At 36.8% G+C, this 15,012-nt stretch overlaps 1 non-coding gene across 1 annotated transcript; it reads right to left on the bottom strand.

Annotated features, from left to right (window-relative positions):
* Positions 1-7,114: 7,114 nt before the first annotated feature.
* On the bottom strand, positions 7,115-7,218 carry LOC112423309 (U6 spliceosomal RNA). The gene has a single exon (XR_003013737.1). It is a non-coding gene; the product is annotated as a U6 spliceosomal RNA (small nuclear RNA).
* Positions 7,219-15,012: the final 7,794 nt, after the last annotated feature.

Below are 15,012 nucleotides of genomic sequence, written 5' to 3'. Positions count from 1 at the left end.
TAAATACAAAATACATTACTACTAATTTTGCTATAAATTAAATATATAAATATATATTAAATATATTAAATATAAACATTAAATATATATAAAACAAAATATAATTTTATTCTAAAACACTTTATACAAAATATACTTTACTCTAAAACAAAATATAATTGTTTTAGAGTAATCAAAAATAATAAAAAATGCCTATCATAATTACTTTTATTTTAGCAATTTCCAGAGATCTTCATTTCTTTGTGTATACTGTAAGTCCTCACTTCACATCATCAATAGATTCTGGGAAACTACAACTTTCAAGTAAAATGACATATAACAAAACCAACTTTTTTCTCATCAACATAATAAAGAAATAGCATTGAACTAAATGACATTATTGTAGGACCTACTCTCCATCATTTCACATAAAGTCTTGGTTTCCAAGAACTTATCCAAGATGTTAAATGAGAACTTACCATACCGAATTTTTCTGTGTGGTATCATTGCTTCTGTCTAAAAACTTTTGTTTAAAAATTTGTAGAGGGTTTTATAGTTAATAATTCTTGATTTTTGTTTGTCTAGAGAAGGCTTTATATCTCCTTCATTTTGAAAAATATTTTCTCTGCTCATAGAATCCTGAGTTCACTGTTGTTTTGTTTTGTTTGTGTTTAGCACTTTAAGAATGCCACTCCTTTGACTTCTTGGTTTGAGTAGTTTCTGACAAAGGGTCTGCTGTAATTTCTGTCTTTAATGTAGCACCACAGCTAGATACCACTAGTCTCCCAAGAAGATTCTTTTAGTATTAAGTCTTGGCACTCAGCATGCCTACATGGCTTGAATCTATTCAAATATAATAAAGCAATAAATGTGGGGCTTATAAAATTTTTGTAAAAAAGAAGAAAATACATAAAGCATACAAAAGATAGATGAGGAGAGAGGATATTTTGATAGGATATCCCAGAACAGAGAAGAACATTTTGGATAACACCTTCTTTGAACTTTGTAGAAAATTAAGGGAAACACAGATGATGTAAGAGACAGAATTGAACAGCATCCCTGCTCCTAAATGCTATAGGTCTTTCAAAGTCAAGAAAGGAAATACGAGTATAGAAAATTTGATATCACAAAAGGCTTTCAAATGCCTTCATCTTCATCTTCCACCACTTTAAATTAGGATATATTGGAGGTCCACAAACAAATCCACCCATATGCAGTCAATTGATTTTTGATAAAACTGAAAAGAACACACAATGGGGAAAGGGCAGTCTCTAGTCTCTTCAATAAGTGATGTTAAGAAAACTGGATATCTACATGCAGAAGAATGAAATTAGATACTTATCTCACACCATATATAAAAATCAATTCGAAATGAATAAAATACTTAAACATAAGATCTGAAACTAAGACTACTAGAAGAAAACATAGGGGAAAAGGCTCCATGATCTTGGTCTAGGCCATGATTTTCTGGACATGATCCCAAAGCACAGGCAACAAAAGCAAAAATAGACAAATGAGATTGCATCAAAGTTTAAAGCTTCTACACAGCAAAGGAATTAATCAACAAAGCAGAGCGTCAACCTATAAAATAGGAGAAAATATTCACAAACCTTACATCTGATAAGGGGTTGTATTAGTCTGTTTTATTCTGCTGATAAAGATATACCCATGATTGGAAAGAAAAAAATGTTTAATGAACTCGCAGTTTCACAATCATGGCAAAAGACAAGGAAGAACAAGTCATGTTCATGGATGGTGGCAGGCAAAGAGGGAGAGCTTGTGCTGGGAAGCTCTTGTTTTTAAAACCATCGGATCTCAGAGACTTATTCATTATCACGAGAACAGCATGGGAAATACCTGCCCCCCTGATTCAATCACCTCCCACTGGGTCCCTCCGACAACACATGGGAATTCAAGATGAGATTTGGGTGGGGACATATATCATTCCACCCCTGGCCCCTCCCAAATCTCATGGTCTCACATTTCAAAAGCACTCATGCCTCATTTCAGCATTAACTCAAAAGTCCACAGTCCAAAGTCTCATCCAAGACAAAGCAAGTACTTTCGGCCTGTGAACCTGTAAAATCAAAAGCAAGTTAGTTACTTCCTAGACACAATGTAGGTACAGGCATTGGGTATATACAGCCATTCCAAGTGAGAGAAATTGGCCAAAACAAAGGGCCTACAGGCCTCATGCAAGTCCAAAATCCAGTGGGGCAGTCAAATATTAAACCTCCAAAATGGTCTCCTTTGACACCATGTCTCACATCCAGCTCACACTGATGCAAGAGGTAGGCTCCCACAGTCTTGGGCAGCTCTACCCCTGTAGCTTTGCAGGGTATAACCCCTCTCCCAGCTGCTTTCATGGGCTGCCATTGAGTATCTGCAGCTTTTCCAGGCACATGGTGAAAGCTGTCAGTGGATCTACCATCCTGGGGTCTGGAGGACAGTGGCCCTTTCTCACAGCTGCACTAGGGAGTTCCCCAGTAGGGGCTCTGTGTGGGGGTTACACCATGCATTTCTCTTCTGCAGTGTCCTGGCAGAAGTTCTCCATGAGGGCCCCACCCCTGCAGCAAACTTCTGCCTGGGCATCCAGGTGTTTCCATTCATTTTCTGAAATCTAGGTGAAGATTCCCAAACCTCAATTCTTGACTTCTGTGCACCTGCAGGCTCAACACCATGTGGAAACTGCCAAGGCTTGGGATCTTCACCCTCTGAGGCAACAGTCAGAGCTGTATCTTGTTCCCTTTTGATCATGGCTGGAGCAGCTGGGACATACAGTGCCAAGTCCCTAGACTGCACACAGACGATGGACCCTGACCCTTGCCCATGAAAGTATTTTTTCCCACTAAACCTCTGGGCCTGTGATGGGAGGGGCTTCTGCAAAGGTCTCTGACATGCCCTGGAGACATTTTCTCCATTATCTTGGGGATTAACATTCAGCTCCTTCTTATTTATGCACATATGTGCAGTCAGCTTGAATTTCTCCTCAGAAAATGGGATTTTCTTTTCTATTGCATTGTCATACTGCAAATTTTCCTAGCTTTTATGCTTTGCTTCCCTTTTAAAACTGAATGCTCTTAACAGCACTCAAGTCACCTCTTGAATGCTTTGCTGTTTAGAAATCTCTTCCACCAGATACCCTAAATCATGCCTCTCAAGTTCAAAGTTTCACAAATCTTTATGGTGGGGGGAAAATGCCTCCAGTCTCTTTGCTAAAACATGAGAAGAGTTACCTTTGCTCCAGTTCCCAAGTTCCTCATTTCCATCTGAGACCACCTTAGCCTGGACCTTATTGTTCACATCACTATCGGCATTTTTGTCAAAGCCATTCAACAAGTCTCTAGGAAATTCCAAATTTTCCCACATTTTTCTGTCATTTTCTGAGCCCTCCAAACTGTTCAACCTGTGCCTGTTACCCAGTTCCAAAGTTGCTTCCACATTTTTGGGTATCTTTTCAGCAATGCCCCATTCTACTGGTACCAATTTACTGTATTAAACCATTTTCATGCTGCTGATAAAGACATACCCAAGACTGGGAAGAAAAAGAGGTTTAATGGACTCACAGTTCCACATGGCTGGGGAAGCCTTACAATCATTGTAGAAGGCAAGGAGGAGCAAGTCATGTCTTACATGGATGCCAGCAGGTAAAGAGGGAGTGCTTGTGCAGGGAAACGCCCATTTTCAAAACCATCAGATCTTGTGATACTTATTCACTCTCATGAGAACAGCACAGGAAAGACCTGCCCCCATGATTCAATCACCTCCCACCAGGTCCATCCCACAACAGGTATTCAAGATGAGATTGGGTGGGGATACAGCAAAACCATATCAGGGGTTAATATCCAAAATGTATAAGGATCTCAACTCAATAGCAAAAACAACAACAACAAATAACCCTATTGAACTGGGAAAATGACTTGAATGAAGATTTCATAAGAAAACCACACAAATGGACAACAGGTATATAAAAAATTATTACTAATCATCAGGATAATGCAAATTATGCCACAATAGGTATCACTTCACACCTGTTGGGATGGCCATTATCAAAAAGAGAAGACATAACAAGTTTTGGTGAGAATGTGTAGAAGAGGGAACTCTTGTATGTTTGTGGTAATACAAATTAGTATAGCCATTATAGAAAATAATATGGAGATTCATTAAAAAATTAAAAATAGAAGTACCATATATGATCCAGCAATACTAATTCTGGATATATATCCAAAGGAAATGAAATCAGTATATTGAAGAGATCTCTGCACTCCCATGTTCATTGCAGCATTATTCACAATAGTTTAACAAAGAGTCAACTTAAGTATCCATCAACCGATGAATGAATAAATGAAATGTGGTACATATAAACATTGGATTAATATTAAGCTTTAAAAAGAAGGAAGTCCTGCTCATTCATAACAACATGGATGAACCTGGATAACACTGTGTTAAGTGAGGTAAACCAGTCACAGAAAGACAAATACAGGATGATTTCACTTATTTGTATAACCTAAAAAACTGAACTCATAGAAGTAGAGAGTAGAATGGTAGTTACTAGGCACTGGGTGTTCCAGAAAGATTGAGGAGATGTTGATCAAAGGATTCGATATTTTAGTTAGACAGAGGAATAATCTTAAACACTTATTGTACAGCATAGTGACCACAGTTAAGAACAATGTACTATATACTTCAAAATTACTAAAAGAGTATATTTTATGTGTCCCTACTAAAACAAAATGATAAGAATATGAGGTACTGCATTTATTAATTAGCTCCATTTAGTTGTTTCACAATGTATAGATATTTCAAAACATCATGTTGTATACCATAAATAAATAGTACTTGTCAATTTAAAATATAAAGAAAAACAAAAAAGAAAATAAATTATGGAGAAAACTGTCAGTACTTATTTTATATAACTTTACATAATACACCAGTACTGTCCCAGGAAATAGAGTTGTACACTGATTTCAGTCACTTTTCATATGAAGTTCTCACTATCTGGCAGAAATTCCTTTATATATATAGATTACTTGGCATGATTTCTTAATTTTGAGACCAATGAATTTTTTGCCCTACTTTCTAATTTCTCCTCAACCATTTCAATCAGATTCTGGAAGAGATATCTATGGGCCCTTTTGCTACTACACTTCCTAGAAATGTGTGTTACTAATAAAAACTAAAAATAAAAACTAAAAAAACAAATGCCAGGAAGCTATTTCCATGAAAAAGAAAACAATTAACAAAAAGAAAGACTGTGATATCTTTTGAAAAGTTTAGAATCTGTGGTCATTGAAATAATTAAAATCAATATATCATTTTGTAGTTTGACTTTAATTTTGAAATTTTACATATTTATTTATTCTTAATTTCCTAATGTTGTAATATAATATATTGCATATAATTTATAATATACTTTTTAAAGCTTTTATTTTACATTCAGGGGTACATGTGCAGGTTTGTTATATAGGTAAATTTTGTGGCCCTGGAGTTTGATGTACAGATTATTTCATTGCCCAGGTCACAGCATAGTACCTGATAGTACCTAATAAGTAGGCCCTGGCGTCAGTTGTTCTCTTCTTTGTGTCCATATATCTTCAATATGTAGCTCCCACTTATAAGTGAGAACATGTGGCATTTGGTTTTCAGTTCCCGCATTAGTTTGCTTAAGGTTATGGCCTCCAGATCCATCCATGTTGCTGAAAAGGACATGATCGTGTTCTTTTTAATGGCTGCATAGTATTCCACGGTGTATATGTACCACATTTTCTTTATCCAGTTTACCATTGATGGACGTTTAGGATGATTCCATGACTTTCCTATTCTGAATAGTTCTGCAATGAATATATGAATGCATGTGACTTTATGGTACAATGATGTAATTCCTTTGGGTACTTTTCCAAAAATATGATAGCTGGGTTGAATGGTACTTCATTTTTATGTTATTTGAGAAGTCACCATGCTACTTTCTATAATGGCTGAACTGATGTACATTTCCACCAGCAGTGTATAAGCGTTGCTTTTTCTCCACAAACTTGCCAGCATCTGTTGGTTTTTGACTATTTTATTTCATTTCATTTTATTTCATTTCATTTCATTTTGAGATGGAGTCTCGCTCTGTTGCCCAGGCTGGAGGGCAGCGGCCCAGTGTCAGCTCACTACAAGCTCCACCTCCCGGGTTTACGCCATTCTCCTGCCTCAGCCTCCGGAGTAGCTGGGACTACAGGCACCCACCACCACACTTGGCTAATTTTTTGTATTTGTTTGTATTTTTAGTAGAGATGGGGTTTCACCGTGTTAGCCAGGATGGTCTCAATCTCCTGACCTCGTGATCCGCCCACCTCAGCCTCCCAAAGTGCTGGGATTACAGGCCTAAGCCACCACACCTGGCCTAGACTTTTAATAATAGTTTGTCTGACTGGTGTGAGAAGATTTCTCACTGTGGTTTTGATTTGCATTCCTTTACTGATTAGTGATGTTGAAGTTTTTCTCATATGCTTGTTGGCCACTTCTATATCTTCTTTTGAAAAGTGCCTGCTTTTTTGTTTTTTATTTGTTTAAGTTCCTTATAGATTCTGGATATTAGACCTTTGTAGGGTCTATAGTTTGCAAATATTTCCTCCCATTCTCTAAGATGTCTGTTTACACTGTTGATAGTTTCTTTTGCTTTGCAGAAGCTCTTTAGTTACATTAGTTTAATTAGGTTCCACTTGTCAATTTTTCTGCCTCAACGATCTATCTAATACAGTCAGTGGAATGTTGAAATCTCCAAATATTATTGTGTGGTTATTTAAGTCTCTTTATAGGTCTCTAAAGAACTTGCTTTATGAATCTGGGTGCTCCTGTGTTGGATGCATATTTCTTTAGAAAAGTTACATCTTGTTAAATTAAACCTTTATGTTTATTTAATGTCCTTTTTTTTAACGATTGTTGGTTTAAAGTCTGTTTTGTGTGAAATTAGAATAGCAACTTATGCTTTTTTCTGTTTTCCATTCACTTGGCAGATTTAATCCATCCCCTTACTTTGAGCCTATGGGTCTCTTGAAGAGAGCATATTGTTAGGTCGTGCTTCTTTATTCACTAGCCATTCTGTGCCTTTTAATTGGGACATTTAGCCCATTCAGTTCCAGGTGATTATTGATAATGTAAATGCTTCACAAATTTGTATGTCACCCTTTCACATGGGTCGTGGTAATCTCTGTACCATTCAAATTTTAGTACATGTGCTGTCAAAGTGAGCACTACATATTTATTAAGATGGCATTTTAATTATGGGAATTAGAAACCATAGGTCAGTGAGAAGAAGAAAAAATTGGCAGCAATCTCAATTCTCAGAGATGATAATTATTGTCCCACTAGTGTAGTGGGACAATAATTCAAGCTTTTGAAACTGATTTTTAATGTCACACTTCCCTCCACAATGTCAACAAAGTAACAATACATTATGAATATCTGTCCCAGATTCATTAGGGTTTTTTTTTTTTTTTCTTTTTTTTTTTTTTTCTTTAAGACAGAATCTCACTCTGTCACCCAGGCTGGAGTGCAGTGGCACAATCTCAGCTCACTGCAAGCTCTGCCTCCCAGGTTTACACTGTTCTCCTGCCTCAGCCTCCCAAGTAGCTGGGACTACAGGTGCCTGCCACCATGCTTGGCTAATTTTTTGTATTTTTAGTAGAGACGGGGTATCACGTGTTAGCCAGGATGGTCTTAATCTCCTGACCTCATGATCCGCCTGCCTTGGCCTCCCAAAGTGCTGGGATTACAGGCGTGAGACACTGTACCCGGCCCTTTTGTAACTTTTATTTTAAGTTCAGGGGTACACGTGCAGGATGTGCAGGTTTGTCACATAGGTAAACATGTGTCATGGGAGTTTGTTGTCATTAGTTTTTTTTCCTGATCCTCTCCCACCTTTCACCCTCCACCTTCCAATAAGCCCCAATGTGCATCATTCCCTTCTATGTGTTCATTTGTTCTCATAATTTAGGTCCCACTTATAAGTGAGAACATGCGGTATTGGGTTTACTGTTCCTGTGTTAGCTTGCTAAGGATAATAGCCTGTAGCTCCATCCATATTGCCTCAAAAGGCAAAATATCATTCCTTTTTATGGCTGCATAGTATTCCATGGTGTATATATACCACGTTTTATTTATCCAGTCTATTACTGATGTGCATTAGGCTGATTCCATGTATTTGCTATTGCAAATAGTGCTGCAAAGAACATATGCATGCACATATCTATATAATAGAATGATTTATATTCCTTTGGGTATATCCCAGTAACACAATTGCTGGGTCAAATAGTATTTCTGTCTGTAGGTCTTTGGGGAGTTGCCACAGTGCCTTCCACAATGGTTGAACTAATATACCCTCCCACCAACAACATAAAAGCATTCCTTTTTCTATATAACCTGTCTGCAACTGTTACTTTTTGACTTCTTACTGGTGTGAGATGGTATCTCATTGTGGTTTTGATTTGCATTTATCTAATGATTAGCCATCTTGAGCTTTTTTTCATATGATTGTTGGCCACATTGCATGTCTTCTTTTGAAAACTGTCTGTTCCTATACTTTGTCTACCTTTTAATGGAGTGGTTTCTTTTTTCTTGTAATTTTTTTAAAAATTTCTTATAGACATTGGATATTAGACTTTGGAAGAAGCATAGTGTAAATTTTTTCCCGTTCTGTAGGTTGGCTGTTTACTCTGTTGATAGTTTCTTTTGCTATGCAGAATTTCTTTAGTTTAATTAGATCTCATTTGTTAATTTTTGCTTTTGTTGCAATTGCTTTTTGTGTCTTAGTCAAGAAATTTTTGCCTATATCCTGAATGGCATTGCCTAGGTTTTCTTCTAGAGTTTTTACAGTTTGGGGTTTTACATTTAAGTCATTAATTCATCTTGAGTTGATTTTTTGTGTGTAGTGTAAAGAAGGGGTCCAGTTTCAATTTTCTGCATATGGCTAGACAGTTATCCGAGCAAGATTTATTGAATAGGGAATCCTTTCCCCATTGCTTGTTTTTGTCAGATTGTTGAACTTCAGATAGTTAAAAGTGTGTGGTCTTATTTCTGGGTTCTCTTTTCTGTTACAATGGTCTATGTGTCTATTCTTGCACGAGTACCATGCTATTTTGGTTACTGTAGTCCTATAGTATAGTTTGAAGTCAGGTAGCATGATGTCTCCAGCCTTGTTCTTTTTGCTTAGGATTGCCTTGATGATTTGGGCTTTTTTTTTTTTTTCTTTTTTTGGTTCTATATGAATTTTAAAAGTTTTTTTCCAGTTCTGTGAAGAATATCAATGGTAGTTTAGTGCAACTATTTTTGAGTCTATAAATTGCTTTGGACGGTATGGCCGTTTTCATGATATTGATTCTTCCTATCTGTGAGCACAGAATGCTTTTCCATTTGTTTGTTTCATCTCTGACATTTTTGAGCAGCAGTTTGTATTTCTCCTTGTAGAGGTCCTTCACTTCCCTTGTGATATTGTTTGGTTCTGTATCTTCCCCCAAATCTTATCTAAAATTGTAATCCCCAGGTTTTGAGGGAGGGACCCGGTGGGAGGTGATTGGATCATGGGGCCAGTTTCCCCTATGCTGTTCTCATAACAGTGAGGTAGTTTTCACAAAATCTGATGGTGTAAAAGTGGCAGTTTCACTTGCACACTCTCTCTCTCCTACCAACATGTAAGATGTGCCTTGCTTCCCCTTCATATTCTGCCACTACCGTAAATGTCCTGAGGTCTCCTCAGTCATGCAGAATTGTGAGTCAATTAAACCTCTTTTGTTTGTAAATTACTCACTCTCAGGCAATATCTTTATGGCAGTGTAAAAATGGACTAATACAGAGAATTGGTACCAACAGAGTGAGGCACTCTGTAAAGATAACCTGAAAATGTGGAAGCAACTTTGGAACTGGGTAACAGGCACAGGTTGGAACAGTCTGGAGTGCTCAGAAGAAGACAGGAAGATGTGGGAAATTTTTGGAATTTCTAGACTTGTTGAATGGTTTTAACCAAAATGCTGATAGTGATATGAACAATGGCGTCCAGGCTGAGGTGGCCTCAGATGGAGATGAGGAACCTACTGCGAACTGGAGTAAAGGTCACTTATGTTATACTTTAGCAAAGAGACTGGTGGCATTTAGCACCTGCTCTAGAGATCTGTGGAACTGTCAACTTGAGAAGGATAATTTAGGTATCTGGCAGAATAAATTTCCAAGTAGCAAAGCATTCAAAATGTGACCTGGCTTATTCTGAAAGCCTTCAGTTATATGTATTCACAAAGAAATGGTTTGAAATTGGAACTTATGTTTAAAAGGGAAGCAGAGCATAAAGGTATGGAAAATTTGCAGCCTGACCATATGGTAGAAAAGAAAAACCTATTTACTGGGAGGAATTAAAGGTGACTGCACAGATTTACATATGTAAGGAGGGGTCGAATGTTAATTGCCAAGGCTATGGGGAAAATGTCTCCAGGGCATGCCAGAGACCTTCATGGCAGCCCCTCTCACCATCACAGGCCTGGAAGTCTAGGAGGGAAAAATGACCTCATGGACTGGGCCCAGCGTTCTGCTGCTCTGTGCAGTTTTAGCCCATGGCACCCTGTGTCCCAATCACTCCAGTTCCAGCCATGGCTAAAAGGGGCCAAGATACAGCTCAGGCCATTGCTTCAGAGGGTGAAATACCCAAGCTTTGGCACCTTCCATGTGGTGTTGGGCCTGTGGATACACACAAGACAAGAGTTAACCTTTGGAAGCCTCCTCCTAGATTTCAGAGGTTATTCAGACATACCTGGATATCCAGGCAGAAGTCTGCTGCAGAAGCAGAGCCCTGATGGAGAACAGCTACTAGAGAAATGCAGAGGGGAAATTTGTGTTGAAGCCCCCATACAGAGCCCCCACTGGGGTACTCTCTAGTGAAGCTGTGAGAAGAGGGTCACCATTCTCCAGACCCTAGAATGGTAGATCCACCAACAGCTTGTGGCATGTGCTTGAAAAAGCCGCAGACACTCAATGTCAGCCCATGAAAGCAGCTGCAGGGGCTGTATCCTGCAAAACCAGAGGGGTGGAGCTTTCCAAGGCCTTGGGAGCTCACCCCTTGTATCTGTGTGTCCTAGTTATGAGACACGGGGTCAAAGGTGATTATTTTGAAGCTTTAAGATCTAATGAGTGCCCTGTCAGGTTTCAGATTTGCATGGGACCTGTGATCCCTTTGTTTTGGCCAATTTCTCCCATTTGGAATGAAAACATTTGCCCAATGCCTGTATCCCCATCGTATCTTGGAACTAACTAACTTATTTTTCATTTTACAGTCTCATAGGCAGAAGAGACTTGTCTTCTCTCAGATGATACTTTGGACTTGGACTTTTGAATTAATGCTGGAATGAGTTAAGACTTTGGGGGACTGTTGGGAAGGCATCATTGGTTATTGGTTATGAAATGTGAAAATGATATGAGATTTGGGAGGGGTCAGGAGTGGCATAAGTTTTGGCTCTGTGTCCCCACTCAAATCTCAACTCGAACTGTTAATCCTTAGATGTTAAGGGAGGGACCTGATGGGGGGTGATTGCATCATGGGAGCAGTTTCCCCTATGCTGTTCTCATGATAGTGAGGGAGTTCCCACAAGATCTGATGGCTTAAAAGTGGCAGTTTCCCCTGCATGCTCTCTCTCTCCTGCTGACATGTAAGATGTACCTTGCTTCCCATTTGCTTTCCGACATGAGTGTAAGTTACCTGAGGCCTTCCCAGTCATGAAGAACTGTGAGTCAATTAAACCTCTTCATTTATAGATTAACCAGCCTCAGGTAATATAACAGTGTGAAAATGAATTAATATACCATTTTCACTGTATTCCTAGGTATTTTATTCTTTTTGAGGCAATTGAGAATGGGAATTCATTCATGATTTGGCTCTTGGCTTGACTGATGTTTGTGAATAGGAATGCTAGCAATTTTTGCACATTGATTTTATATCCTGAGACTTTGCTAAAGTTGCTTATCAGCTGAAGAAGCAGTTTGACTGAGGTGATGGGGTTTTCTAGATATAGGATCATGCCATCTTCAAATAGGTATAATTTGATTTCCTCTCTTCCTATTTGAATACCATTTACTTCTTTTTCTTGCCTAACTGTCCTAGCCAGAACGTCTATACTATGTCGAGTAGGAATGGTGAGAGAGGGTATCCTTGTCTTGTGCCAGTGTAAAGGATACCATTACATTATTTCATATTTGCTATTATGATGTAAGATATTTTCTAATTATTTACATCAGCTATATCCTGTTTTCTTGATTCTATATTAAACTCTCTGAAATAAGATTTATTACGATTTTTTTCATTCCCACATCAATGATATAGTGCTTTGCAGAAGCTATTTGTCAAATCTAATTGTTTGAACTGAAAGACAAACAGCACATTTTTAGTCTCTTATTTAAATCAAATAGGTCCTAATCACATGGATTAGTTTTATCTGACTGGAAATTCAAAATGATATTTTAGGATGCTTGAGTATCCACTAATACAGCTAACTCTATTGTTTAAGAGTATTAGATCTCCACGAGCTCATATTAAACAAATTAAAGAGAAGTTTCAGGTTGACACATGTACCTTTCTTAGCTGTATTCCCAGATGACCCTTTCTAAAAGTAATACCTATTTATAAACTCAAAAACAATACATTAAATCGATTGTCTTTCATAGCCTTACCAATACTGGAAATAAAAATCTTCTATATCTGTTACATAAGAGTAACAATGGAACCTCATTAATTCGTTTAATTTGTGTTTTTCTGATCACATATGAAAATGGATATTTTCTAATTATGAAGTACCCATGTAATTCTTGTGCTATTTTTTGAGGTATTAATTTCTTTATTCATTTACTTTTTACTATATGAAGCGTAAATCTTTATATTTAAATATGTAAATGTGTTTTCTGCTTTCTCACTTCTTGCTTTGGTGCCATGCAATAGAAGTCATTTCACATCCTACAATTTAAAAAATCATCACCTGAATTTTCTTAGCATATTTTGATCTCCAGTGAATATTTAATATCTTTAATAAATAAATAATAAATTGTAATCTATTATGGAATGAATTTATAATTTATAATGTTGGGATATAACTATCTTTATTGGCACTAGCTATTCTTAAATGGATAGCTTGTTTTACTGAACACTAATCCTGTCCTCAGTTATTTGAAATATAATCTTCACTATATGCTAAATTCAGACTCAGTATTCTGTTCTACTGTTCTATATCTACTCCTGCAATAATAGCACACATCTTTAATAAATGTAATTGTGTTATACACTTTCAAGTGAAAATGTTTTATATAATTGCAGATTCACATGCCGTTGTAAGATATGATAGAGGTCTCATGTACCTTTTACTCAGTTTTCCCTAACAATAATATTTTGCAAAACTATAGTCAGATATCACAACTAAGATATTAAACTTAATACAATCCACAAATCTTATTCAGATTTCCTCAATTTTACTTGCACTCATTGTCAGTGTGTTTATTTAGCTCTATGCAATTTTATCATACGTATGAGTCTGTGTATCCCTTAGTACTGTAGAAATACACAATAGTCTCACCACAAGGATTCCTTATGTTGCCCTTGTATACATATACTCACCTTCCCACTCTCCTCCCTTCACTAACGTTTGTCAATCCCTAATTTGTGCTGCATTTCTAAAATGCTGCTGAGGATGAAGGTAAACTGGATCACTTATTCATTGCCAGTGGAAATGTAAAATGGTATAGCCACTCTGTAAGATATGCAGTTATCATGTGACCTAGCAATTGTGTTCTTGAAGTGAAAACTCATTTTAACTCAAAGAAATGAAAACTTGTAGTCACACAAAAACCTATACACATATGTTCATAGCAGCTTTACTCATGATAAAGAAAAAATAAGCAGAAATTATTGATACATGCAACAACCTAGACAAATCTCCAGGAAAATATGCTGAGTGAAAAAACGATTCCAAAAGATTACATATATATGACTACATTTGTGTAAGCAACATTCTGAAATTATAAAATGCTAGAAATGTAATGCAGATATTAATAATATTTGTTGGTGCATGACCCTCTTGTTTTTCTAGAACTTTTCTGCCTATAATCATAACTTCCATTTCAGATTAAATTATAAAATCTCTTTATCATATTTCCCAACAATGAATTGTGGCAGGATTGAATTACCACATCAAATTCAGGAACTTGACTTTATAATATGAAAGACTGTTGTGTGAGACTTGAATAGCACCGCAAACTCTTCAAGTGTTCCTTTATGTTGCTCAGTAGGATTCATGCATTCAATGATGGTGGTTTTGTATATTTCTTGCTAAGCAGATTCTCAGTCACTTTATATGGATTTCCTTTTACTAATTCCTTTGATATGTTTTATATATATGGGGACCATTGATTTTTGAACATTTATTTCATAAAAATTTACACTATTCATTACACATCAAATATACTAGGTTTTTTCTCTTATGTTCATGATTATTGAGCCCCAGGGTTTACATATGAGTTGCATGCACACTTTTGGAAAACTAGATTTTTCTGGCTATATTATTAACTAGTCCTTAAAACATTATTTACATGATAGATTTTTAAAATATTTAAAATAATAAAATCCTTTGATTATTTAAATGCTTACTTCACATATACCGATGCCAAATTGATGTACAAAACTTTGATTGCTGTTAGGGTTGAAATTCATTTTTAGTTTCTTAGAGAAGACATGGAAAATCACATCAAAGCTCTTTGGGAGATTGGAGCACGGATTGTAGATTCAGACACATCTGACTAAGTATCTCATAGCTGCCACTGACCAATTATGATACTTTGGTCAAAAGATTTGACTTTTACCGAGTCTTAGCATTTTCATTTATGAAGATAAAAGCATCTATCTTTCAGTGTTGTCATATATATTAAATACATACAAAATATTTGGCACAGTGCCTGATACAGAGTTAGAAATCAAGAAGCAGGTTACACAGTACTATTTCTTGATTCTCTCTCTCTTTTTCCCTCTCT

This window comes from Macaca nemestrina, chromosome 5 (genome assembly GCF_043159975.1).
Source record: "Macaca nemestrina isolate mMacNem1 chromosome 5, mMacNem.hap1, whole genome shotgun sequence".
In the NCBI taxonomy this organism is placed as follows: Eukaryota; Metazoa; Chordata; class Mammalia; order Primates; family Cercopithecidae; genus Macaca; species Macaca nemestrina.
Note: the sequence above shows the minus strand (reverse complement) of the source record. Positions and strands in the feature narration are given on the sequence as shown.